Here is an 11,358-nt window from a genome sequence, read left to right on the forward strand (position 1 = left end):
AGCTGTGGACTAATCAGGCAGACTACTGAGTTAAAACTTTATGACGTTTGTTTCATTTTATTGATAGGATAAGCCAGGTCACACATTCAAGTCCTGTTTCACTGGAGACTGACAAAAGTCAGAATTTTCAGAATAATACAGCAACATTCAAAAGTAAACATTTTGAAAACAATTTTGCTCCAGGAAGGCAAATCACCTACGGTTTGTAAGTAACAACAAATTAAAAAATCAGATAACTATCAAACTTTTGATGAAATGGTATAAAGAAAAGTATTGCAATTTTCAACAACATCCTATACTAAGTAAATGTATCAGAGAGGTAAATTTTCAAATTGTGTGCAATCATAGTTTAGGCAAACAGAAACTACTTTCAAAACCTTTGGAACTTCCTTTCCCTTCTAAGTTTGAAACCATTGCAAATTTTCAGGAAGCACATTTCCACTACTAGATATTGGCCTAATACAGTAGCAAATACTGATCATAGGTTTTACTTTGGTAGTACAATGATATATTGGCTAGAGAATAACCTAACCTGCACTGTTTTTAAATTAGCCGTGACCTAAACTAGGGTTAACATTGCTCTGAAGTTCACAAAGAATGCTTAATTACTTTAATGCCTATTTAGCAACAGTGTCTGACGTCCTGAGTATATGAGGGCAAAATAGTTCACACTGTCTACCTTGACCTGGCCAAGGCATTTGACACAATACCCCACTCTGTTATTGTTGACAAACTCAAGAGGTTAGGTACAAACCCTTATGTCACCTGGTGATATTCTGCTGGCTCACAGGCAGGACCCAGGAAGGTACAACTGGGGAGTCCACTGCTACAAAGAGGCCAGTCACAACCTGAGTCCCTCAGGGATCAGTCCTGGGACCATTCCTTTTTGGTATTTACTTCTCTGAAGTCGAAGGCCAATGTCAATGACCTCTAGCTGACTAAATTTGCAGATCATTGCAAATTAGGAGCTGTCATTGAATCCACCACACTAACAAACAATTGGTGTCACAGCCATGGACTAAAACTAAATGCAAAGAAATGCACAACAGTATCCTTCAGGAGGTCATCCACCTCTGGTAACTATCATATTGACAACACACCCCTAAGAGCTGACCCAGTAGTCAGGGACTTGGGGACACACACAGACATTAATCTAGCCGTTGACCACCACTTGTCTACAGTAGTGGGGAAATCATTTTATGTTGTGCAACTTATAAACAAAGATATGGCATCTAGTCCTAAGGAAGTTACTGCTCCACTGTATTCAACATTCATCAGACTTGCCATTGAATTGTCCAAGTTACACATGAATTGGGTTAGGAAGGAAATCTGCCTCACATGGATGGGGAGTCTGTTCCTGAGAAAGGGTAGTCTCTGGGATACATATGTGTCTCTTCAGCAGGTCCTATTTATGTAACAGGCAAGGTTTAAGTCTTTAAAATGGATAACTCTGCTGCTGTTTATTTTGCAGATATGCAGGATGTCCATCAGAGTGGAGTCTGACAATGCCTTGAATGCAAGGCACAGATCTCCCGCAACAGCCTGTAGGAGATAAAATACAGGGATAGGGCCTTGAGGTGGTCTGTATTCTTTTAACAAGGAACCTCTGTGGATGTTCCAATTGCTGAATATGCCTGGTTAGGTTCATAGGCTGGTACTAGGCTATCAGCCCTAGGGCCTATACAAGCCTAGCCATAACAATCCCCTGGATATTTCTTCCCACAGTATTTAATTCCCTGGACCCCTGTCTAGCAGGGCGACTGACATGATAACCAGGGTGAATTTCCTATTTCACATCCAATTGTCAAGGTTCCTTTTGAAGAGGGCCAAGGAGGCGCTCTGCTTGACATGTATTGGCAGTCTATTCCAGAGTATGGGGAGTCTCTGGGTCAGGAATCTATCCCTCCAGAATGTTTTGCTCATTGTATTGACAAGGTTTAGATCCCTGGAGCGTGTGGTTTTGAGTGATTGGGATTTCTTTAAGTGGAGCATGTCCAACAGCTCAGGGTTTGACATGGCCTTGTATATTAAGCAGAGTTCGCCTCTGAGTAGACAATATGCCACAGAGTATAGCTGGAGGTTTTTAGACGGTCAGCATAGGGCATCTGCTTTAGCCCTCTGATTCTTTTAGTGAGGTATTTATGTGGCCATTCCATCTGTTGCAGATGTCTTGTGAGGTAGATACCAAATGGGGAGTTGTACTCTATAATGGGTCTAATGAGGGATGAATACCGTGGGACAATGACCTCCTTTTGTCTGGATGAAAAGCCCTTAGTGATGAGGTGTGCCACATAGAAGGATTTCCTGACTGTTGTGGTGACGTGGTTATTGAAGGTAAGACCACTGCCCACCTGTGTCCCTAAGGCTCTTATCACACTTTCGATGTTTAGTGTACTGCCACCTATGTGGTAATTCATGGGCACATGGTTTTTCCCAAAGGGGATAACTATACATTTCTTGGCATTAAGCTTGAGCCCATGGCTCTGGCACCAAGCATCTGTTTCTGTAAGGCCCTTTTGTAGAATATCCACATCATTTGGGGATTCAATAATGGCTCCCAGTTTGGAGTCATCTGCAAACTTTGTCAGCCAGAGTCCCTTAGTGTTGGCCTGTACTTAGATGCCAAACAAGAGCAGTCCCAGGACTGAACCCTGAGGTACTCCACTTGTCACTTGTCTCGAGCTGGATTTGGAGTCAGGTACTTTTACAGTCTTGGTTCTGTCAGTAAGCCAGTTGGCAACCCATCGAGTGATGTAGGGATTTATGCCCAGCTTAGTAAGTTTATCTATGATTCCAGAGTGGGGGATGGTGTTGAAGGCTTTGGCGAGGTCCAGATAGGCTGTGTGGACCGCCTTACCCTCGTCCACAGCTCTGGATACTGATTCAAAGAAGTCAATCAGGTTCAGGAGACAAGATCAGCCTTTCACAAACCCAAACTGGGTGGGGTCCAGTGTTTGAAGGTTGCCAATATCTTTGTTTTTAAGTTCCATGATAATGTGTTCCATGCCCTTGCAGATCTGGCTCATCAGGCTGATGGGACGGTAGTTCCTGGGATCTAAGTTGGATCCCCCCTTGTGGAGTGGGATAACTGTAGTTGTGCACCACTCAGTGGGCATGAAGCATGAGATGAGGCTATGATTAAACATGACACTTAGGTGAGGTGCCAATTGATTTTGTACTTCATGTAGTACACAGCCCGGGATGTCATCTTGTCCCATGGATGCTGTATTCTTAGCTTCGGAGAGTGTGGTTTCTACCTGTGTGGCCATGATTACTGGAATTTGGCAATCTTTTGGTATTGAGATGGGCCCCTTAGGGGGTGAGAGGGAGGTGAAGTTGACACTAAATCGATCTGCCAGGATATTGGCAATATCCTTGGGAACAGTATATTTAATGCCATTCTGTTGTAGCTCAGAGCAGATCTGAGCATTGCCATTTAGATTCTTGACATAACTATAAAATGCCTCGTGGTTGTCTTTGGAATCTTTGGCAATTTTATTTTCGTAACTAGCTTTGGAGGATTTTATGCGGGATCTCAGCTTCTTACTGAGGCTGGTAAGGGAGTTTTTTGCATCCTGGGATTTTCCTCTTTTCTGCAACAGTTTCTTCCTTCTGTTGTATAGTTTGTTTATGGCAGGGGACCACCAGATTGGTTTCCTTTTTTTGGAGGACAGTGTCTTGGTTCTATTTGGGATGGCATGATTCATGCACGAGTGGATGTGCTCGTACGGTGTCTTAGTGTAGGATTCAGCAGTCGAACTTTCAGGGGAATAGGAAATTCAACCCTGGTTTGGCACCATGTCTCTAACGGACACAGACAGCCTGTAAATGTTTCATCTCCCAAGCCCCTGCTTACACTTATCAAAGATACCAGAACTTGTCAGAGTTTTGGATTTTATGGATAGGCTTAAAAAGGCCCTTGTGGTAGTTAGCCTAGTAAACACCTATGAATATGGAAGCCCCACTATGAAAGTAATGGATTGCAAAGAAGTTGACCTTAGCAGTATGTGATCACCACTGGTAAACAAGATTCTAATTAAAGTAGTGGAGCTTACATTGGAACCAGTGTTTGTCTTCTCTGTTTGAGGCTATTTTTGTAAAAAGTTAAGCAGACCATGCAGCAGTGATTTTCTGAGTTAAGCACTTCTGCAGTTCTGCAAAGTATGTGGGGTACCTAACTAAGTTACATAAAAGTTGTCAAGTTGTGGGATGCTTTAAACAATGCAGTAAAGAAAAAAAAATATTGTTATAAGCATAGAAAGCTGTACATATTTACAGCACCCCACGAGTGGCCTGTATGGCATGTTTGTCATTCTATGCAGAACTGGATTGTTATATGCTAACCATTTTTCAAAACACACCAAACTCTACATAACAAGTTCCCTAGGCAATGCAGCTGGCATTTGAAGGACATGAAAACATAATTATTTACAGTACTCTTCCAGATAACATTTTATTTTTACTGCAGTAGAAGGAATTATACTGGTTAAAATAAACATGAAAGATAAATAATAAAGCAGTGATAAATAAGGGTCTTTGCTATATGAACGAAAGTTCATAAAATCAAATGCTGTAAAAAGTGGAAATGCCGAACTTCAAACCCTTTATTGTGGGGAGCTGCACCCCCCCCCCACTAATTATATATACCAACTCCAAGATTGCACTACAGTGAGGAAAGGGCAAATTTCCCAATCTTCACTGTACCGTGATCTCACAAAAAACATATCGATGAATGGCATTTTCGCATATACAGCCTTTCGATAGTTTGGACTTTCGTTCTTCTAATATGAACCCGATAAATTATACCATAAATAAATAAATAAATACTTGTATACATGCACACATATTTGTGTACATAAAAACAAATAAACATAAAGGTCAAGTTTAAGTAGAAGAAATAGCAAAACAAACATTATAGCTTAAGACCAGGATGACTTGGAATCAAATGGAAATAAACACACTGTTCAGAAAAATTAAAGAGTTGCATTTAAAAAGGAAAAGACAAAGGAGATAAAGTTATGATGAGACATATGATGAAGAACATTAGTAGATAAATCAGTTTCATGACAGAAAAAAAGACATGTAGCTGAAACAGTTCAAGGCACATGAACTTGCATTTTGTTGAGTTCCAGAAAGTATCTTGAATGTGAGAACTATGTATAGAGGGAAGTGAAAATGCCTTTGGCATAAGTAAAGATATGGACATGACAACTGATTGGATAACAGAACTGGAAAACTAAATAGAGGCTGGCTACACATCTCCCGATTTCAGCCATGCAGCATGAAGGAGTGGATCCCGGAGACAACCAAAAAGGAAGAGAAAAATGTATGTAAAGCTGAGAGGAAAATGAGAAATTGTGTACCTACCATAACGTTCCATGTTAGTTGTCTTCTCTCGCCTTCTTTCTTGCTTGATGGGTTCGGAGCCGATCCTCGGCTCCGACTCGGCACTTGCTAAGCTCGAGAGTCACTTTTACCAGCTCGAGGCAGCCCCATATCCCATGATGCAAGGCGGTAAGTACCCAGATCTCGTTTGTACCTGTAGGGAAAAACACCTAGCACAAAAAACTTTCCACTGAGGAAAGAAAGCAATTAGCCTAAAGGAAGGGCTGTAATGGGAATCAGGTAACTAACTGGTGCCTAAAGAAGTAATCTTCCAAAACAAGGGAGAACAAAGTCTGTCCAGGCAAGGGGGTAGGAGGGAGGGTCACAAGAAAGAAGGCGAGAGAAGACAACTAACATGGAACGTTATGGTAGGTACATAACTTCTCAATGTTAAGTTGTCAATCTCGCCTTCATTCTTGCTTGATGGGACCACGTCCCTAGCACCTCTATCCTGGGTGGCTCAATGGAACAGACTCTTGAGAACCGTAGAGCCAAAACTGGCTCTGTCCCTGGAGGCCAAATCCAATTTGTAATGAGAAACAAAGGTATGAGGAGTGGCCCAAGTGGCTGCTGCACAAATAGTGTCTAAGGGGAGTCTAGCCTGAAAGGCTGTGGAAGTGGATAAACTTCTGGTGGAATGCACTTTTGGTTTTGAGCACAGCTGTTTGCCCCTGAGCTGATAGACTTCGGAGATGGTGGAAGAAAGCCATCTAGATAAGGTCACTTTGGAAACAGGAAGGCCTTTCTTATTTTCAGCATAAGAAAGAAAGAGCTGATCAGATTTCCTGAATTGTTTTGTTCTGTTCAAATAACATCTGAGTTGGCGGTGAACATCAAAGTAATGTAATTTTTGTTCCGATCTGTTGGAGTAATTAGGGAAAAATACAGGGAGATCAATAGATTGGTTCAAATTAGTTTTCGAAGCCACCTTAGGCAAAAAGGATGGATTAGTTCTCAAGGATACCCTGTCCTTGTGGAAGACCAAATAAGGGGGACGAACAGAGAGAGCATGAAGTTCTGACACTCTCCTGGCCGAGGTAATAGCGACAAGGAAGAGTGTTTTCCATGAAAGAAACTTCAGTGAACATGAAACAGCTGGCTCGAAGGGAGGAAGAATTAAGGATGTCAGCACTAGATTTAGGTCCCATTGAGGAGGAGGACTCCTGACAGGAGGTTTAAGGAGAAAAATCCCTTTTAGAAAGGCTCTACAAAGCCTGTGGGACATAATGTTGTGATCTGCAAACCCGACATGAAAGTTCGAGATAGCAGCCAACTGAACTTTGACCGTGAAAGATGAAGAGCCCGAGTGAAAGATTTCCGCTAAAAAATCCAAAACTGCATGAACAGGGGCAGTAAAGAGATCTATATTCTTTGATTTTGCCCAACAAGAGAAGCGTTTCCACTTGCTGGTATAAATCCTTCTAGTAGAGGATTTAAGGGAAGCCACTATGATATCCCTAACCGGGTTAGAGATCATAGGAAGCCTGGCTAAGGAAGGAAGTGGAGCAACCAAGCTGTGAGGTTGAGAGAAGGAATAGACCGATGCAGGTGACCCGATTGGTGGATCAGAAGGTCTGGCACTGGGTCCAGATGCCACAGCTGCACCAATAGGTGACGATGGAGGAACGGAAACCAAATTTGTCGAGGCCAATAGGGGGCAATGAGAATCATTTTGGCTCTCAAAACGGTGGCTTTCTGGAGTACTTGTGGAATCAATGGAAAGGGAGGAAAGGCATAAAGAAGTCCCTGGGGCCAATCCTGGGTAAGAGCGTCTCTGGGGATGGCCTGGCAGGGGGAAGAGGGGAGAAGTCTGGGCATTTGCTGTTTTGGGGAGTAGCAAAAAGATCGCAACATGGGCGGCCCCATTCTAGAAAAAGCTCCTCCACTATAGATTGTTTGAGAGACCACTCGTGAGGCATGAGAATAGCTCTGCTCAATCTGTCCGCTAAAATGTTGGTTTTCCCAGGGATATGCATTGCTACCAGAAACCGATGAGAGGAGATCGCCCATTGCCAAAGTCTGAGAGCTTCTCGACACAAGGGGTAGGACTTGGTTCCGCCCTGTTTGTTGATATACCATACTACAGACATGTTGTCCGTGTGAACTGCAATTGTTCCCAAGGGAAGAAAGTTGTTGAGGGCTTGCAACATTAAAAGCACTGCTCTCATCTCTAGGACATTTATGTGCAGGTGGTATTCGAACGGTTGCCACGTCCCATGAACCATCCTGCCCTGATAATGACCCCCCCACCCGATCAGGGAGGCGTCCATAGTGACTGTGGCTACCGGGGCTGGGGATACAAAGGGTCTGCCCTGATGAATCTGGGGAGAAGAAATCCACCAGGATAGGTGGCTTTTGCAAGCTTGTGTCACCAGGATTTGGTGACGCATGGGAAGTTGTTGGTAAGACCACTGGGTGAACAACATCTGTTGAAGAAGACGCATGTAGAAGCGGGACAAGGGAAGAAGGGTAATGGCCGCTGCCATGAGGCCCAACACTTTCAGGACCAGTCTGGCTTGCACCTTTTTGCTGGCAAGGATGATCTGCACGTGACTTTGGATATCTGAGATTCTTTGGTCTGTGAGGGTTGCTGACATCCGAAAAGTGTCTAAATTTGCTCCTATGAAAGTAATAGACTGGCAGGGCAACAAGGAGGATTTTTCGTAGTTGATCGAAATTCCTAACTGAGTGCAGAGATTTAGGGTGTAATCCCTGGCTTGGAGAAGTTGATGCCTGGTGGTGGCTGAAAGGAGCCAGTCGTCGAGATACGGAAACACCTGGAATCCTTGACGTCTCAGGTGAGCCGTGACCACTGCCATACATTTGGTGAACACTCTGGGGACTGTAGTGAGACCAAAGGGCAGGGCTCTGAATTGAAAATGACTGGACCCCAGCTGAAAGCGGAGAAACCTTCTGGAGCGTCTGTGAATTTTTATGTGATAGTACGCATCCTGAAGGTCTATTGAGCACATCCAGTTGTCTTTGCCCAGGAAGGGCAAAATTGATTGAAGTGTGACCATTCGAAATCTCGTCTTTTTCACAGACTTGTTGAGTCTGCTGAGATCCAATATTGGTCTCCAATCTCCCGTCTTTTTGGGGACCAAAAAGAACCTTGAGTAGATTCCGGGCTCTGAATGGTCTGTTGTAACTGGCTGAATGGCCCTTTTTTGTAGAAGCTTTGATACTTCTAACTTTGCGATTTCCCTTAGACCGGGTGGCACATCTGGAAGGGAATTTTGTGAGTGAAGGGACTTTCCTCGAAAGGAATTTAGTAACCCTCGGATATGATTGACTGTACCCATCTGTCCTGTGAGAGGGAAAGCCAGGCTTGTGGGTACAGCGATAATCTTCCCCCGGCTGCCTCCAAGGATGGACAGTCGGGCAACACCTCAGGGATGCTGGAAGGGCTTGTCAGAGAGAGACTCTCTGCTTCCCTGGTTTTGTGGACCCCCCTCTGCCTCTAGGGCAGCGTCTGTTATTATTACCCCCTCTGCCTCTAGGGGTAAACTGACCACGTGTATCCGGCGTGACTCCTTGGGATTTGCGGAACCACATCTTTCCACCCTTCTGTCCTTTGGGGTAAGGTCTAGAAGGGGTGGAAAAATGGACCCCTACGGCAGAAAGAGTCTTGCCGTCCTGCTCACACCTGGTCAATGTATCCTTCACTTGAGGACCAAACAAAGTTGACCCATCAAAGGGAGAGTTTGTGAAGGACGCCTTGAAGGGATCTGCAAAATTACAGAGCCGCATCCAGGATTGACGTCTCAGAGCCACTCCCGTGCCTGCAACTCTACTCACTCCATCTGCTGCATATGAAATCAGCCGCATGGAGGAGTTGGTTATGGAGTTAAGGATTCCTAGCTGAGAAGCAATCTTGTCTTGTGTCCCCGGAGCTGCAGGATCCTGTACTACTTCACCTAGTTCCTTAAGGATGTCCCTTTGGAGTCTGGTGAAGTGACACAAATAGTTCAGCGAACGCATGGCAAAAGTCGCTGAGGAAAACATCCACTTGCCATACCTGTCCATGGTCCTGGAATCCTTGTTAGGAGGATGGACTGGTACGGAAGGATCTGCAAGTTCCTTTTTAGTGGCGGCCGCCACCACCATGGCATCAACCGGGACACCTTTTGTAAGGAATTGCTGTTCGGAAGGGGCTGTAATAAATTTAGAAGGCCTCCTGGGAACTGGCTCTATGGAATCAGGAGAAGCCCAAGCCTTTCGAGCGATTACCTGCATGAGGGGGTCAAAAGGCGGAGACACCCAGGAGGTGGAGGGTCGAGAACCAAACGCCTCTAGGTATACCGACTCATCATCGGAGGGATTTATGGTGGGCCAGTTTCCCCTCTGTTTCAGGAGTTCTAGGATGTCTGAAAAGGAGACATCCTCAGAGGGGGATCTTGGGGACCCCTCCGACTCATCTAAGTCAGTATCCAAAGTAGTAGACTCAGGGGAGTCTAGGTGCTTCCTCTTACAAGTCCTCTTGCGCAGAGGATCTCCTGACTGATCAGGAGAATCCTCGGAAGAGGGGGTTCCTCCCAATGGGGAAACCTGAGGCGGTGGATCTCTCGGTCTGGGAGCAAGAGAGCGGGAAGAGATATCAACAGGCACCGTAGAGGGAGGAGCTAAAGGAATAGACTGCTGACTGAGCCCAGGGGCTAGCACACTCCTCATCACCTCGAAGGCTCCCCTCCCAGGGAGATCCGAGAGAACCCGTTCCGAAGAAAATGGGACTCCCGGGCCCACCGAAAGGGAAGGCTCCGAGGCAGATGTTGGAGCCGAGCTCACCAAGGCCGAAGCTCCAAGGGGAAGAGAGGGGTCGGACAAGGGTCCGATGCCACTCACCCCCTCGGAGCAGACCAGGGAAGCCCGGCCACCGAATCCCTCCAAGGAAGGTCTCGAGGAGGAGATAAGAGTAGATGCTGAAGGCGCAGAAGGGGGGAGTATCTGGCCTTCAGCAATAGCAGTAACCATTCCCGTAGACTCCAGCTCCAAACTCTGGGGTAAAGTCGAAGGAGGAACTTGAAGAGGCTGTGGACTAATAGTCGTCTGTTGAGATGGACTATGAAGCATTTGGGCTAGTGCCTGTGATTTTAATAATCTGCTTACCACCCTCTCTAAATCATGGTCTGACAACCTGGAAGATCTAGATGATCGGCTCCGATGGCTCCGCTCCGAAAGAAGAGGTGAGGCTGGAGCCAACAGTATTGGTTCCAAAGAGGGAGACCTGGACCTCTTCCTCGAAGGAACCATCGGAGCCGATGAAACCATGGATCCAGACGGAGCTGATAACTTTTCGGCTCCGAGTGTAGGTATAGATGTATCGGCTCCGGCCGGAGCCGATACAGGCAAAGAAATCATGGTGTCAGAGCCGGTCGGCGCCGACACCGAAGCCCGAGCCACATGGATGTCGGAGCCGACACCAAAGTGACCTTCAAAGTATCGGCACCGATAGCCATCGGTGCCGAAGATTTCTCCAAGCTAAGATCGGCTCCAGCCGGAGCCGATCTCGACTCCGAAGGAGTCGGAGCCAAGGCCGAAGGCTTAGGTACAGAAGCCTAGGACTTGGTAGTCTTAGAGGGCTTACCCGAAGCCGATTTTGCCGGGGAGCCCTCCGGTTTAAGAAGTCCTCTTAAAATAAGTTTGTTCCTCCTTTCCTGCAGGACTCTCTGGCTAAAAGAATGACAAATTGCACAGGAGTCCTGCAGGTGGAGAGGTCCCAGGCAGTATATACAAGAAGTGTGACCGTCTGTCAGAGACATCTTCTGACAGCACGAGTCACACTTCTTGAAGCCTGAGACCTTCTGTTCCTTGGACATAGTGTGATCCCAAACACAAAAAACACACACACAGTCCCAATCAGAACAATTAAGTTAAAGGCATAACTAAAAACACACACACACACCCTAACAGTAGGGGGGGGATGGGAGGGAATGAAGGCCTGACTAAAAAAATAACTAGGGAAAGGTAATTTTA

General features: G+C 45.6%; 1 protein-coding gene across 3 annotated transcripts in view; it reads right to left on the minus strand.

Annotated features, from left to right (window-relative positions):
* The window catches only part of THRB (thyroid hormone receptor beta), a 996,269-nt gene that overhangs the window by 218,126 nt on the left and 766,785 nt on the right, over nt 1-11,358 (minus strand). The window lies entirely within an intron of this gene.

This window comes from Protopterus annectens, chromosome 3.part1, assembly GCF_019279795.1.
Source record: "Protopterus annectens isolate FY-2018-M chromosome 3.part1, PAN1.0, whole genome shotgun sequence".
Taxonomy (NCBI): domain Eukaryota; kingdom Metazoa; phylum Chordata; order Ceratodontiformes; family Protopteridae; genus Protopterus; species Protopterus annectens.